Here is a 16,707-nt window from a genome sequence, read left to right as displayed (position 1 = left end):
CAACCAGCAGTGTCAGCAGGAGGCCACGCCAATTTTAACGGCTGGGCTTTATTTAAGTGCCACCGGTCCACTTGCCCAGAACTGGTCGGAGTGGGGTACAGAGCAGATGCTCGCAGGTGAAGCTCATGCAACTCTAGGTAAATGGCAGAGAGGTGGTTTTTGGGAGGATTTCAGGGAAGAGAGGGTGTTGTGTGGGAGTCGGGGACAGACAAGGCTGTGACTTTCCTTCTGAGGCCAGGAGGAGCACTCCTGCTTTTCCTGACCCCATAAAATTAACACATTAGACTTAACAGAAGGGTCACATCTGTCTTCAGACCAGCTGTAGGTTATTTTTGCCTAGTTGGAAAATTGTGCTCCCTCGCTGCAAGTGCACTCATCCACTGAGCTAGTCGGGAAGGCCCACTTTCTGATATCTTTTGAAGTGGCATTTCTATTTGAGATTTCTTTCTCCAATTTGACCTGGGCTTTTATCTGTTTTCAGCGGTGCCATCTTTCAGATGAAAGCTTAAACGAGGCCCCATCTGCCCTTTCAAGTGGATGTAAAAGTGGATGGTAAATATTTATCCCTCAGCCAACATCAGTAAAACAAATTTTCTGGTTATTTATCACATACTGTTTGTGGGACCTTGCTGCACCCAAATTGGCTCTCATTTTCTCTGCATTACAACAGTTACTGCACTTCAAATGTACTTAATTAAAGCACAGTGGAATGTCCTGAGGTCGTGAAAGGCGTCTTTCTATCATTTTGTTTTCTGTGATGAGTCAATGGAAGACTTTGCAAGGAGGCATTAAGAACTTACATGAAAAGCAACGTAACAGGTTGATGAAAGGTCACAGATTTAAACCGTCAGGTTGGATTTTACGTTGGGTAGACAGGAGCTGGCCACCAACGTAAAAGTTGGTGGCGAACCCGCTTCCGCCTAGCCGAGGGATCTGTCCCCCATTTTACGGATCCCCAGGCTTTAAGTGATCCGAGGCGGGACTTCCACCCACTGGAGGGAGGAAGTCCCGCCTAATTGAGCTGCCGGCCAATCATTGGACCAGCAGCTCTTAGTCCTAGCAGTGCCAACGGGAGCGGTGGCCACTGCTGGGATTGCAGCCCAGCCGAGAACATGGAGCTAGGAGTGTAGGTAAGTTTGGTTTGCCTCGCCAGGGTTAATCGGTCGGGCCCAGCAAGGCAAGGGTGGTCATTTGGGGTGGGGGGGAGGGGGGGAGAAGGGGGGCATCTTAGGTCCTGGGAGTGGTTGGGAAGCAGGGTGGCCCTCAATCAGGCATCCTGTACCCGTTTGTCAGGGCCCACCCCCAGGACGCTGAGAGGCCGCCAGCATTCACTGGGCGGCCTTTCCCGGCTCCAGGACACCCTCTTGTCATGGGTAAAATCTTCACATAGGCAGGTGAAGGCCCTGAAGTAGCCATGAATTGGCAACTTAAAGTGGGGCGGAAGTGGGAGCGGGTCGGGAAGGCCTCCTGGAGCTGCCCGCTTCATTTTACGCCATCCTCCCTGCCCCCGTCCGGCTCGCTGGGGTGGCATAAAATTCTGGCCATGAGCTCTGTTTTTTTCTGTCCGCAGATGCTGTTTGACCTGCTGAGTATTTCCAGCAATTTCAATTTGTGTTTCAGATTTCTAGCATCTGCAATATTTTGCTTTTGTAACAGGTTGATACAGATTTAGGGATAGCTAGGTGCTTTGTATTTAAACCAACTTACTGCAGAGCAGTTCAGTCAAAGAATAAAACAGGACCAAAGCTTTTTGAGTGTATAACCATGTACGAGGACAAAAATAAGAGTCGTCTCCAAACTGATTGCACCTTATTAGAGGGAGGATTAGGTTTACAGTAATGTAAGAGGGATGTGTCTGACCACAGAAAATGGCTTCATTTTCAACAGTCGCAATTAAGGTAAGGCATGGAAAAGAAAAGTTATTTTTGAAAAAATTATTGCAAACGTGGGATGTTTTTAAGAGGTGAAATCAAATATGTGTGAAAAAAAATGAGCAGCCAAGGAAAACCCAGACATGTGCAGTCAAACACTATGGCCTGTACTGTAAAGGCAATATTGTTAGAGCCACAAGTGTGACATATACCAAGCCCTGGGTTGACCCTCTGTTTCTCCACCTCCTCTAACTACACACATCCGTGGTGCGTTGCTGGACTATGTGGGATTATGTAGAGTAAATTAATTTTCCCTTTTTTTTGTAAGAAGCTTTTTTTGCCCTTTTGTGTAAGGTGACCATTATCACATTAGTATGAGCTGACTACACAGCTTAGGAAGCAACTCATAACACATAGCAGTGGGCGTGTGATGTCACAGAGTTAAAGAACTGCATAGGATGAGCATCAATGCAGGGACAAATTTACAGGAATATAATCTTGATATTCTGATGTGGAGACATCAGATTACTGGAAAGAATAGAGTTTTCAAAAAGCACAATGTACCCTGTTATTTTATAATTGCATTTGAAGGGACAGTATTTTTACAAAGGGCAGTGTTCTTTAAAGAGGTGGTATGCCCTTTAAGGGACAGTATTCCATTTGCTGAAATTAAATTACTAACATAGTGATTTGGCTGTTAAAGACTGTTAATTATCAAAGCAGTGTGGTTTCCCACTAATCCACTGCAGATTAAATTGCAATAATAATCTTGAACAGAAGGCAGCACATCCATGATATTTCGCACAGTGGCTCATTAACATAGAGGGGTCAGAGCGCCCGCCACCAATGACATAGAGGCAAAGGCATCCGGCGCCACTGCCATTTCTAAAGGGCTTCAAGTCCTGACAGCTAATTTAAATTTTTTAAAGAGTACTGCACTTGGAATTAAAGATCGAAGCCCCTCTTTCACCACACCCCAATGACCAATCAAGATATTTCCCTCCCCCCCCAAAAAAAACCTTTTTGCTGCTCCCGACCTTTCACCCCCAAACTTTATTTTGCCCTTCAATCTCTTCCCAACATCCCTTCAGCCAATCGTAACACTTTTCCCTGCTAGCCCCTCCGCCCTTCACTCCTTCCCCCCCTCCCCAACAGTGTTCCGCGGGCCTTCTGGCAGCCGGCCGAGATATTGGTGTGGGATGGCCGTTGTTGAAAGGTAGGTTAATTTGCATTGATTAAGCAACAAGTTAAACTTCAAATCTTTAGATGTAATAAAACTTCTTCATTTTATAAGAAACTCTCTTGTTTAAGTCGCTACTATTGAGCCTGTTTGTTCATGTTCTGCTTCCAACTGGTCACATCCTCTGTTGTAGCAATCATGCAAAACATTTCTATTGATTTCAATTTTCCCTCCAAACAATTTTTTCTCCCCCACCCCCATTGGCATTACTGCCCCCATCACCCTGCTCCCCTCCCATACAACCTGACTCACACTGTGAGACAAGCAATGAATACGATATATTCTCAGAAGTAAAAGTGCAGAGAAAGCTTTTGTACAAACTTGTAACACCACGGTGATGAAGATGCTCCTGGGCTTCTGTAACCTGCGGCCTCAGTTTAAAGAACCTACATTCCACTCCACTCCCAACTGTGTTCAATTCCCAGGCTCAACTTACTTCATTTTCTTTCTTTTATAAATCAATCTGCCCTGCGTGCCCAGCCCTGCCATTGGTGCATACCAAATATTAACTGACAGCCGCCCTCTCCTAAAGCCTTGACGCTACTACCAATCACTATATCCTGGCTTCTCAAACACTTGACAAACCCAGCCACACCGTGCAATCTCCTCCTCAACCTTTTTTTTTAGTTTAGAGATACAGCACTGAAACAGGCCCTTCGGCCCACCGAGTCTGTGCCGACCATCAACCACCCATTAATACTAATCCTACACTAATCCCATATTCCTACCACATCCCCACCTGTCCCTATCACCTACTTATACTAGGGGCAATTTATAATGGCCAATTTACCTACCAACCTGCAAGTCTTTTGGCTTGTGGGAGGAAACCGGAGCACCCGGAGAAAACCCACGCAGACACAGGGAGAACTTGCAAACTCCACACAGGCAGTACCCAGAATTGAACCCGGGTCGCTGGAGCTGTGAGGCTGCGGTGCTAACCACTGTGCCACTGTGCCGCCCATGAGCAATGTGTGTGAGGTCCCCAAGTTTAGTACAGTAACTGGAATATCATAATCATTGCAAGTAAAATAATTTAAATCTATGTCACAAGCCACTTTAAAACTACTTTTAAATGTCCTCACTCAGCATAAAAAATAGTCTAATCCACTGATGCTGAGGGCTATTTGTCCTAATCCAATCCTTATCTACTTTTCCTGTTTCTTTGGTCTCCTTTTCCTCCCTATTCTCCTTTCCAATACAATCCATTGTAAAAATAAAATTATTTTTTTTAAAAACCTGCACGTGCCATAAATCTGAAACAAAGATGGAAAATGCAACTCATCTCAAAATCTGAAACTGATTAGAAAAGTTAGTCTTATCTTTCACTTTTATAACTGTGTATTTTCTCTTTTGATTTCCCACTCACTTTAGCTTGGTCCAGTCTCTCTCTCATCCCACCATATTTTAATACTTTCCACTTCTTTCTCCATCATTACTCTGCCCAGTCTTACCCCAATTACCATACTGACTTGTCCCTCCCCTCCCTATAGATCTTCTCCCATCCCTCAAGATCTTCTCCCATCCCTCAGATGTGGCATTGTCAAATGCACAAAACTAATTCTGATTATAAAATAGTATTACAGAAGGATATAAAAGCATATTGCAGGACTGTTTTGGTCACTATGTGTCGCAAAATCAGCAGCATGCTACTTTCTATACATATCAGGGTGAGAGATGTTAGTGAGGTGGGACACATTGAGGTGTCCAGAGTATGCATAAAGCATGGTCAGTTCAGGCAGAGAACAACTAAATGGAGAATGAAGCTCCCTCTACCTTACACCAATCTGCTTCAGGCACACCTTTCCATCAATATGATATTTCTCCACACAAACTGTCTAAGTAATATTGTCAATTCTTGCAGATTTAGGGCCAATTTTGTGTTGTAGCTTCATGCCTAATAGGATCTGGTTTGAACCTTCCTCAAATTGATTTCACATAGATACCTCTCTTTCACCACATCAATCTGGGCTGGATTGCAACACATGGCTATGAGTTGAAAGGCCAGTGCCTAAACCAGTTTATCCTGCAATTCCCCATGCATTCTTTTTGAGTACATTCATGATGCAATGACCATGCAATAGTTTTTACATCTTTTTCTTTTAAGAATAAACACAGAATCTACTCTAATCTGGTAGAAATGCCTGAGCCAGTCCTTAAACAGTTAAACTGGGACAGCTAATGTGTGATTCTGTGAAATAACCAGTTTAGATTACAGTTAAACACGCTCCGAGATACCAATGATTCTCAAGTTCCAGACACAGAATAGACAGTAATATAAAATGGTATCAGTCATTTATAGAGAGGCTGCTCCTTTTTTGGTGTCCTACATATAGTTCACAAGCATATACAAAATGAGCAATCAGCGCTATGCAACTATCACTCTAACGTCTCAACCCCGTCAAAATGTTGCAGGGGCAGGATGTTTGTGTACTGTAAATTTACAGTAAGTAGTTTCATTACTTTTGTGAGGTCAGGGGGAAGTGGACCTTGGTTAACAGCCAAGAATCTGCTTATCTTTTCGTTCATCTTTACATGCAGGCCTTGATGTAGCCACTATTTTGCTAACTGTCTCTTTGGCCTGAATGTTAGTAGCGCGCCACAAATGGCGCTTTGAAGTCAACGGTCCACCAGCGCGGAGTGGCCGCCTCTGAGCCCCCGCGATATTTCACGCAGGGGCTCGTTGAAATGGAGGGAGCAGAACGGCCCCCCCCCCCCACTGACGTCACTGGGGGCGGCTGCTCGGTCCCCGGCAATGGCGTCTGGTGCCACTGCGCCGGTGCCATTTTTAAAGGGCTTCAAGCCCTTAGAAGAAATTTGAATTTTTAAAGGATCAGTATTTCACATGGTCTTTAGAAAAACGAAATAAAAGCTGGAGGCCCTTTCCCAACCGCGCCCCCCCCACCACCACCCCCCCACCAATGTTTGTTTTTGGGCCTATCGAACCAAAATAAACTCTATTCCCAACCCGAACCTTCCCCCCCAACCTTGTTACTTTTGCCCTTCAAGTTCTTCCCACCATCCCCTCGGCCAATACAAAGTGTTTTCCCCACTCCAACCCCCCACCCCACCCTGAAAATTTCACTCTTCTCTCCCTCCACACCAATGTCTCACCTCAGATCCCCAAACAGGGTACCGAAGATGCGAGACATCAAGGCTGGAATATCAGTGTGGGACGTCTCCCTGCTCCAGCTAAGTCTTTAACATTTATTTGCATTAATTTTATTACGCAAGCGAAGGCTCCGCCACCATGTGGTGGGGTGGGGCCGCACCAAGGCCTCACCGCCGCTGTTAAAATGCGGCGGGGCCTTCTCAGCATCAGGGATCGAGGTGGGCCTCTCCTGGATGAATTCTCCTGGCCCCCCTGCCACGATCCCCGCCATTGGAGGGCTGGTAAAATTCAGCTCATTGAGTTTCTTGGCTGAAGAAGTTTTCTTGGGTTGACTTGAATCCCTGTTCAGTCTAGTTGCTGATGCTGGCACCTCAACACACTTAAAAGTTCAGCAGAAACTTGGGATTTAGATGATAAACTGCTCAAGCTTTGGCTCTTGTGGTTGTATGTGAACCCCACAATGTGATTATTGTAATTACTCTCTTCCTATTCTCTTTCCGAGTGCATTTAAAAAATTACTCATCTTAGCAAGATTACATGGTGTAATCTTAGTCCTTCCGCCCTCCAGGAATGTACGGAACACCCACATATATGACCAGATGTACGCAGGCCCCAAACATTTACCATAATAAGACACTGGTCATTAATTTATTCTGTTACTTCCTGAGAAGCTGACTTTGACCAGATATTGGAAAACTATCAGACCAGGCACCATAAACCAGCAATATTCCAAGGAAGGGTGAAGTGCGCTGTTAGTATCATCCGTGAAATAATGCTGCCCGTCATATCTCTTAGCCACACATCAGACCAAGGCCAGTGTGTTCTGCTTTGCCAAAGCTGTAATATATCAGGGAGAAAAGATGTTTAGTCGAGAATAAACATCCTTAAAAAAAAATGTTTTCTCCTGACTTTGAGAATGTAAAGAAATTAGCTGTGTGTACTCGTAAACAAGTCAGAATAAACACTTTGGCATTTTTTTCTGTGTTTGGTAAAGGAAGGCTAAATTCATCAAATCTCTGTCTTGAAATCTAAACCTATCAACACAGTTGTACTGCTTTTAAAAATTCCCAAGTGTGATTCAAATTCAAACTTTTAAAGCAACAACTGAAGCAACAGCTGCTTTTGAAATGACTATAGATCCCTATGAACTGCAGACTAACAGAAGTTGAACATCCTGTAACGCTACATGTACACTGTATTTGAGCTGCACTTACACTTGTTACAGTGTAATTCCGGATTCAGAGACTGCCCTGATTCCAGATCACGCCACAGGTTTTGTAGTTGTCGTGTCAATGCAGCTTAAGAGTTCTTACAACCATCTTGTACCTAACCACACAGCTGTGGGATTTTAATGCAAATAAAGGGTGCCTGCCTTCACTGGTGGTACGGTCATCAATGATTGCCTCATTAACAGTCAATTAGAATTAAATCTTTTTAAATTATCTGCAAGTGGAAAGGCTCTACCGAAGACCCTATATTGAAAGCAGAGGGGCTGAGAAGACTGGGACTTTGGGTTGCCAACCCTCCAGGATTATTCTGGAGTTCCCAGGAAGTTAAGATTAATCTCCAGGATACTGCTGTGAGCAACACGCAGGAGAAACATCATTGGCAGTTTTTTTTTAAGTTGTCTTTTTTTCATTTTCTTTGATCACCTTTGTTTATGAGTTAAAAAATTATTGGCGATGGGGAAAAAGGATGCTTGACTGGGTGGGGCAAGTGCAATGAAACCTCCAGAAATACATCCAAACAGAGTTGGCAACCCTACTAGGTCTGTGATTGCTCTGCTCTCCTTCACCCCCAGACTGATCCATTCCCAGGCTTGTGTCAGAGACTGGTCAGAAAAAAGCACAATCACAAACCAAAAAATTCAGTATATTCAGAAAGATACTCTTCTGAATGTACATTGAATTTGAATTTTATGAATAAATTAATGCCTACATTTTTTACCACATAACAATGTTTAAAATTATATTGTGAAATATCACCAGCAAAAATGTAAAATGGTGCATAGAATATGTAGATTTGCCATCAAAACACTAAAACCAAAATGGTTTCATCGCTTAAAGATAACTTAGAATCTTTTGATTCAAAAGCTATAACTTTATAAATGTCTGCTTTTTAAAATGCCTGTGTAGATACAGATGAGGAAGGTCATTCTGCCCAGTCTAACCCATCCATCCAGAAACAGCTCACAGCCTCCACTTCACATGATTTCACCTCCACTGTTGTACCCAAAGGTCCATTCTACACATTGGCGATGGATGTAAACAAACACCTTGCATTTATATAGTGCCTTTAATACAGGAAAAAGCATCCCAGAGGACTTCACAGAGGTTTAGTTTAGTTTAGAGATACAGCACTGAAACAGGCCCTTCGGCCCACCGAGTCTGTGCTGACCATCAACCACCCATTTATACTAATCCTACACTAATTCCATATTCCTACCACATCCCCACCTGTCCCTATATTTCCCTACCACCTACCTATACTAGGGGCAATTTATAATGGCCAATTTACCTATCAACCTGCAAGTCTTTGGCATGTGGGAGGAAACCGGAGCACCCGGAGGAAACCCACGCAGACACAGGGAGAACTTGCAAACTCCACACAGGCAGTACCCAGAATTGAACCCGGGTCGCTGGAGCTGTGAGGCTACGGTGCTAACCACTGCGCCACTGTGTCGGCAGGTTAAGGAAAAGATCTGCTTAACTCAGTGTAACATACAACTAACTTATACCCTTACTGTGATCTAATTCTAAAATGTTAACAATGGTAAAAGAACAGCAAAAGTCTGGCTGAATAATCTAGGACTTGAATAAGAACCCAACATAAATTTAGCCAATATTGTTTCTCTATGGTCATTAACCTTCTTGAATATTTAAGAGAAATCAGAGAAGCAGACTGAGAAAACCAACTGAAAATATTTCTTTATCAAATTCAGTTTTGCTGTTTATTTTACATAAATAACTGTCTCAAAATAATGACACCCACTGAAATAGAGTGGGATTAAGCTGTAGAATTGAATGCAGAACCAGAGTCAGAAATAAAACGATACATATTCCGCTGGTTTGGCAGAACGTAACAAGTGGTATTCCTCAGGGATCTGTATCAGGGTCTCAGTTTTTCACTCTCTATATCAATGACGTGGATGAAGGAATAGAGAGTTCTGCATCCATGTTTGCAGATGACACTAAGTTAGGAAGAACAGTATGCTGTTTAAATGGAAAAAGCAAGTTGCAAAAGGGCTTACGACAGATTAAGGCATTGGACAAAACTGTGAGAGATGGAGTTCAATGTAGGAAAGTGTGAGGTTATCTACTTTGGATCTAAGAAGGCAATGCAGAGTATTTTCTAAACAGCAAGAGACTAGAAATTGAGGAGCAGAAAGGGATTTGGGTGTTCAGGTAAAAAAAAAATTATAAGCCGATGTACAGGTACAAAAAATATTCAAAAAGGCTGATGATGAGTTGGCCTTTACCTCAAGAGAGCTGGAATGCAAAGGAGAGGAAGTTATGCTTCAACTGTACAGAACCTTGGTTAGGCTTCATCTGGGCACCACACCTAGGAAGGATATGTAGCATTGGTCTTGGAAGGGGTATAGTGCAAATTAACTAAAATTATACCAGGGTTTAAAGATTTGAACTTGCTTGTAGTCCTTTGAGTTTCAAAGGTTGAGCAGTGATCTAATTCAGTTGTGTAAAATTATAAAAGAATTTGATAGAATACAGAGAAGTTATTGTTTCTGGTGGGCAAGTGCAGAATAAGGGGGTACAATCAGAAACTAGAGCTTCGCCATTTGGTGTGCAATCAGGAAGGACTTTTTCACACAAAGGATAGTGGAAATGTGGAATTCTCTCCCCCCAGAAGGCTGTGGATGCTGGGTCAATTGAAATTTTCAAGACTGAGATTGACAGATATTTATTTGGTGAGGATGTCAAGGAATATGGATCAAAGGTGGGTAAATGGATTTAAGCTACAGATTAGCCATGCTCTAATTAAATGGCTGAATGGCCTACTCCTTTTCCTACTGTTTAATCAGACTGGCTTATAAAAGAGCAGTAGCCTTAGAAGCAGTTTATTGGCCTGTGAATTGAAATCATGAGCAACCTCACAAATTTATGCTGCAAATAGGAATAATATGTAATGATGTGATAACATTAAATGTTATGCTGGAAGGCTCACACAGTTGCTTGGAGTAATTTGAGTGATGATTGGGAGGATGTCTTGAGCCAGCAGTCAAGGAAGCCTTTAGAATTTGGCTGGGCAAATCTTGAGTATTGACCCAAGAACCTTAATTCAACCTGGGGATGTTGAGTTGCCAATCCATAATGAGCTTAGCAGTTCAAACATTCAATCAGATTCTTGCAACAATTTCTTCCCATGAGTGGCTGATCAGGAGTCACAGATCTAATAAGTTTTGACCATCCAATGAAGCAACATTCAAACTACAGTCAAAGGACTGTATGCAACTTCAGGCCATTGACCCATAAAGTCTACTAAGACAAACGCAGAGTAATAAATCCACAGAGCTTCAAGCATTTCCTTGGAAAGCTTAAACAGTTGATTGGAGGAACTAATTTGGCCAATATTTGGGACAAGTGTCATGCCAATCTCATATTCTCAAGGATACAATTATCTAATGAGAGGTTGAGGGAGGCTTGAGCATTCATCTGGTATTTTTGGGCCAGGGGCCTTTATCATCCGTTCAACTTATTTATTGGACCCTACTCAAAGTGTAGCAAGGAATTGTTTTTAAATTCTACAATCTCTATGGCTGGATTTCCATCACAAACAAACTGGGAAATTAAACTAGCTAAATATGGTCACCTGCAGGAGTCTCACACAAGGCACCAGCATGCTCAGATGTTTTCTAAGCTATGTACCACTGTGCACCCAAAATTTCTTTGCATCATTGCAAAAGTGGTGGCACAAATCCACCTGATATGAACAATTGTACATATACCAAATAAACCAATTATTTGTATAACTGCACACCATAGTTGTACGCATCCATAGTTGGTACTTTGTTGTGTTTAAAGTTATAGATCATTAATACACTTATTATTAGGCCTACATGGAGTTTTATTGCACTAAATTGAGCTTGTTGCATACATTTTGATTATTTTTTCTGAATACGATAAAATGGCAGTTGAAATATAACTACATATGCAGAACAGCTCCCCAGCCAAATCAACTGTCCAACTGCCACCATCCGTCCGCCAGCACCACCCCACCCCACAACCGCATGTGCTAGATTCTGAGGGTAGGTGCAAACAGCTGTTGGGTATACTCCAAGTGGCACCCTAAAAGAGAAATCTACTTCAAAACTAGACTGCAACCATTCAAAATATATAAACAAATGCTGGTTGCAAAACAATTCCGAGGTTTCCACTACAACTACCTCTAGTAATCTACTTTAACAGGTGTAAGTAACCTATGGTTCAAACTCTCCAGATATTCCTAGCTAAAACACGACAATTTAAAGCATTGTTGCACATTTAGCAAGATTCAATTATGGAACTAAAGAGTTCTTCAAATGTCTGAGAAAATAATGAATGCATCAATGCTACTGAGCTGGTTGCTGAAAGTAGGAAATGTTGGTACCAACATTGACCATGAAACCAAACTAGATACTGCACTAAAACTAGATGAAGAGACCTGGACCATTAGAAAAATATCATAAAATGTCCACGATGCCGATAAACAAACTTCCTCTTTTTAAACCAAAGCAGCCATTTTATCTATCACATCCTTTCAAACTCACCAAAAATGAAACAAGACCCTTTCCCAAATCAATAATAAAATAACCATTCCCACCAAAGGCTCCATCCCTACACTCACCTGGGATCCCGGAGAAGGTGAGACCCAGACAAGCTGATGATCTCTACTTTTCCTCTCTTTTGACCCAAATCAAATGGTAAGAATCAGTGACACTTCCACCCGCGGCAGCAGCTTCGAGCCTACTCAATACAAAACTGAAACTGAGCCTTTTATTGGGGCTAAAAATACATCTCACAGCATCAGCCCACAAAAGCCAACAGTGACACACACTACACACTACACACACTTCAAAATGTCACTCTTGTATGAAGATTTCTGAGTTTCTCTTCATACGAACACCAATTTATGACAATAACATAGCATTTGGTTTCTTGTTGCTTGCGTTTTAATAATGATTGTGATTGAAGTGAATTTCCTTTCTGTTCGCTCCCTCTGCCGGCAGCAACAGCATTGTAATTGATTTCGCAAAGACCCATTATCTGCACTCAACCTTAACAAAACTGAAGAACTTGCATTTAGATAGCACCTTCTGGGACCTCAGACGGTTCCAAAGCACTTTACAGCCAATGCATTACTTTCGAAATGTAGACACCAGTTGGAATATAGGAAACATGATCATCCATTTGTGCACAGCAAGATCCCACAAACAGAAACTAGGTAATGACCAGGTCATCTGTTTTAGGTGTTAGTTGAGAAATAAATATTGGTCAGTACACAGGGAAAAGTCCCCTGCTTTTTGAAATAGTGGCCGTCAATTTTTTTTAAATTCACCTACGAAGACGGACAGGGCTTCAGTTTAATGTCTCATCTGGAAAACGGCACCTCAGACAGTGCAGCACTCCCTCAGTAAGGTTACTGGAGCGTTAGCCTAAATTTTATGTTCAAGTCTCTGACATCATAGCAACAAAATCATTCACTGCCTATTACATGATGTAGCTCCTGTCTTTCAGCAGACTATTATCTGACTTAATGCTGACTATGAAATTCTTGGATACAATAGGATGGTCAGAATTATTTATGAACTTGTCTATTGTCTAGAAATGCAGAAGCTAGTTAACGCTTCATAAAACCTAGCTGTTAAAGTAAGCAATGAAATTAATTTGATTCAAATAAATATTCCTGTATCTGTGAAGCAACTTTATGATGACATAATTATCAATTCAATGTCAGGAAGGTCAAAGCTATTGTCTTCGGCTCCTGTCTCAAACTCCATTCACTTGCCAATGATTTCTTCCTCCTCGGCCACTGCTTCAAACAGACCACTGGAAACCTTCATATCATATTCAACCTTACAGCTTAGATTCAAACCCCAAAATCCTCTGCACCACAAAGACTGTTTACTTTCACCATTGCAACATTTCCTACCTCCGCCTCTACTCCAGCCCCATCACCACTGAAACCCTCATACATCGCTTCATCATCTCAAAATTCAGTTACCCTAGTAATCTCTTTGCCAGCCTCCATTCTTCCACCTTCCATGAACTCCAACAAATACAAACCTCAACTGTCTGTACCCTATAGTTCTTTCCCACCACCCATGCAGTCTACATTTGCTCTTCTGTGTCTGGCAGCACATAATGCAACCCATTTCGTACACTGCTTTCCATCTAACAGATTGTGCTCTGGGTTGTTTCTGTAATGAAGCCCCTGTTTACGTGGACAGGTTGTTAGCCTGACTCACAGTTCCCCACCAGGAGAGCCAACTAGATGTTGTGTGGGGTGTCATCAATCCAAGATGCGAGTACCCTAGAATCTCAAGGTTCGTGCTTGCCGGGGTACTCTTGTCCCTTATCTTAGTTGACCAACATTTGCTCCCTATCCCCAATGTAATAAACTTAACATTCTCATACTCATTGATCTATCCATCCATGGCTTCCACTCCTATCCCTCACTCCACATATCTCTGCAATTTCCTCTCACGCTATATTCCCACCAGATCCTTCAATTCTTCTGCCTCTGGGCTTTTTTGCCTCCACTCTCCCTACGTTGCATCACTCGTGACAGAACTTTCAGTGCCTAGCTCTTACTCTGTGGAATTCCCTCTCTGTCTCCCTTTCCTTCTGTAAAAACCTACTCAAAACCTATTTCTTGAGCTAAGCCTTCAGTCACCCCTCCTAACCTCTCCCTTACTGACTTTACACCAATTCTCCTTGCACCTACCTGTGAAGTGCTTTGGGACATTCTTCATGTTGATGGTGCTATATAAGTGAAACTTGCTCTTATTCTAATGGTTATTTGCTTTCTGACGAATTGCTTGATATGGTATCTGTGGTATAAGGATGTAAATGATTAATAGCAAAGAAATTGAAAGAAACCCCTCCCACTGTACAAGCAAAGATGTAACAGTCATATGGGATAGGCTTGAGAAGAAAAAGTTATAGCAGCACAAAGGATGCTAGCTTAGGTGGCTTCTGAGAACGTATATAGTAACTGTAAATAATAAAGAGTTGTTTGTTAACCCTGAGGCACAGTGTGGCTTTCGAGCAGAGAGAGCCACCATTGACCTGCTGTTCTCCCTTCGCCAGCTACAGGAGAAATGCCGTGAACAACAGATGCCCCTCTACGTTGCTTTCATTGATCTCACCAAAGCCTTTGACCTCGTCAGCAGACGTGGTCTCTTCAGACTACCAGCAACGATCGGATGTCCACCAAAGCTACTAAGTATCATCACCTCATTCCATGACAATATGAAAGACACAATTCTGCATAGCGGCGCCTCATCAGACCCCTTTCCTATCCTGAGTGGCGTGAAACAGGGCTGTGTTCTCGCACCTACGCTGTTTGGGATCTTCTTCTCCCTGCTGCTCTCACATGCGTTCAAGTCTTCAGAAGAAGGAATTTTCCTCCACACAAGATCTGGTGGCAGGTTGTTCAACCTTGCCCGTCTAAGAGCGAAGACCAAAGTACGGAAAGTCCTCAACAGGGAACTCCTCTTTGCTGACGATGCTGCATTAACATCTCACACTGAAGAGTGTCTGCAAAGACTCATCGACAGGATTGCGGCTGCCTGCAATGAATTTGGCCTAACCATCAGCCTCAAGAAAACTAACATCATGGGACAGGACGTCAGAAATGCTCCATCCATCAATATTGGCGACCACGCTCTGGAAGTGGTTCAAGAGTTCACCTACCTAGGCTCAACTATCACCAATAACCTGTCTCTCGATGCAGAAATCAACAAGCGCATGGGAAAGGCTTCCACTGCTATGTCCAGACTGGCCAAGAGAGTGTGGGAAAATGGCGCACTGACACGGAACACAAAAGTCCGAGTGTATCAATCCTGTGTCCTCAGTACCTTGCTCTATAGCAGCAAGGCCTGAACAACGTATGTCAGCCAAGAGCGACGTCTCAATTCATTCCATCTTCGCTGCCTCCGGAGAATCCTCGGCATCAGGTGGCAGGACCGTATCTCCAACACAGAAGTCCTCGAGGCGGCCAACATCCCCAGCATATACACCCTACTGAGCCAGCGGCGCTTGAGCTGGCTTGACCATGTGAGCTGCATGGAAGATGGCAGGATCCCCATGGACACATTGTACAGCAAGGCCGTCACTGGTATCAGACCTACCGGCCGTCCATGTCTCCACTTTAAAGACGCCTGCAAACGTGACATGAAGTCCTGTGACATTGGTCACAAGTCGTGGGAGTCAGTTGCCAGCGATTGCCAGAGCTGGCGGGCAGCAATAAAGGCGGGGTTAAAGTGTGGCGAGTCAAGGAGAATTAGCTGTTGGCAGGAAAAAAGACAGAAGCGCAAGGGGAGAGCCAACTGTGTAACACCCCTGACAACCAATTTTATCTGCAGCGCCTGTGGAAGAGTCTGTCACTCTAGAATTGGCCTTTATAGCCACTCTAGCCGCTGCTTCACAAACCACCTACCTCCTCCATGCGCTTGCCCATTGTCTCTCGAGACAAGGAGACCAAAGAAGAAGTTAAACCTTTACCAGAGTCTAACACTTTCTCTATAATGTCTTACAACACTGCTAATACAAACCAAACAATGCAACAGTACCTACAACCACATTTCCCGCGAAAATGCCTTCAGAATAGCCTCCCTTTTCCATATCACATTTACTTTTTAATTCGAGTGGAGGGAGAAATTTACTACGACTGGAAACCCAGGGCAAACAGTGAAAGCACATGGAAGCTGGTCGCCACACCTAGAATAAGTCTATGGGCAGGAGTGAAAAGCTTGACAAGCACCACCAAGCTAAAATTCTATGAAGTCCAAGATAGCATGGCTGCAAAGAGGAAACTATCAACATCAACAACTTACATTTATATTGTGCCTTTGACATAGTAAAACATCCCAAGGCTCTTTACACAAGCATTACCAGACAAAAAGTGACACTGAATCAAAGAATGGGATCTTAGGACAGATGACTAAAAGCTTGGTCAAAGAGGTAGGTCTTAAGGAGCTTATTACAGAGTAGAGAAAGCTGGAGCAGCAGACGGAGGGAATTCCAGCGCTTAGGACTCAGATGGCAGCTGGTACGGTCATCAATGGAGGGAAGAACATGGTGGATGCACATCTCATAGAGTCATATAGTTTTACAGCACAGAAACAGGCCCTTCGACCCAACACGCCTGCACCGACCATCAAGCATTCGTCCTAACTAATCCCATTTCACCGCACTTGGTCCGTAGCCTTGTATGTTATGGCATTTCAAGTGTTTATCTAAATATTTCTTGAATGTCATGAGTATTCC

At 43.1% G+C, this 16,707-nt stretch overlaps 1 protein-coding gene across 3 annotated transcripts in view; it reads right to left on the bottom strand.

The window, feature by feature from the left end:
- The window catches only part of map3k14a (mitogen-activated protein kinase kinase kinase 14a), a 56,340-nt gene extending 44,169 nt beyond the window's left edge, over nt 1-12,171 (bottom strand). For all 3 annotated transcript variants that reach the window (XM_068013184.1, XM_068013183.1, XM_068013185.1), the window contains exon 1: nt 12,062-12,171. The gene's annotated coding sequence lies outside the window, so the exon portion shown is untranslated. The remainder of the gene's footprint in view (nt 1-12,061) is intronic.
- Between the last annotated feature and the right edge of the window lie 4,536 nt (nt 12,172-16,707).

This window comes from Heterodontus francisci, chromosome 33 (genome assembly GCF_036365525.1).
Source record: "Heterodontus francisci isolate sHetFra1 chromosome 33, sHetFra1.hap1, whole genome shotgun sequence".
Taxonomy (NCBI): Eukaryota; Metazoa; Chordata; class Chondrichthyes; order Heterodontiformes; family Heterodontidae; genus Heterodontus; species Heterodontus francisci.
This window is presented reverse-complemented; position numbering and strand designations above follow the sequence as displayed.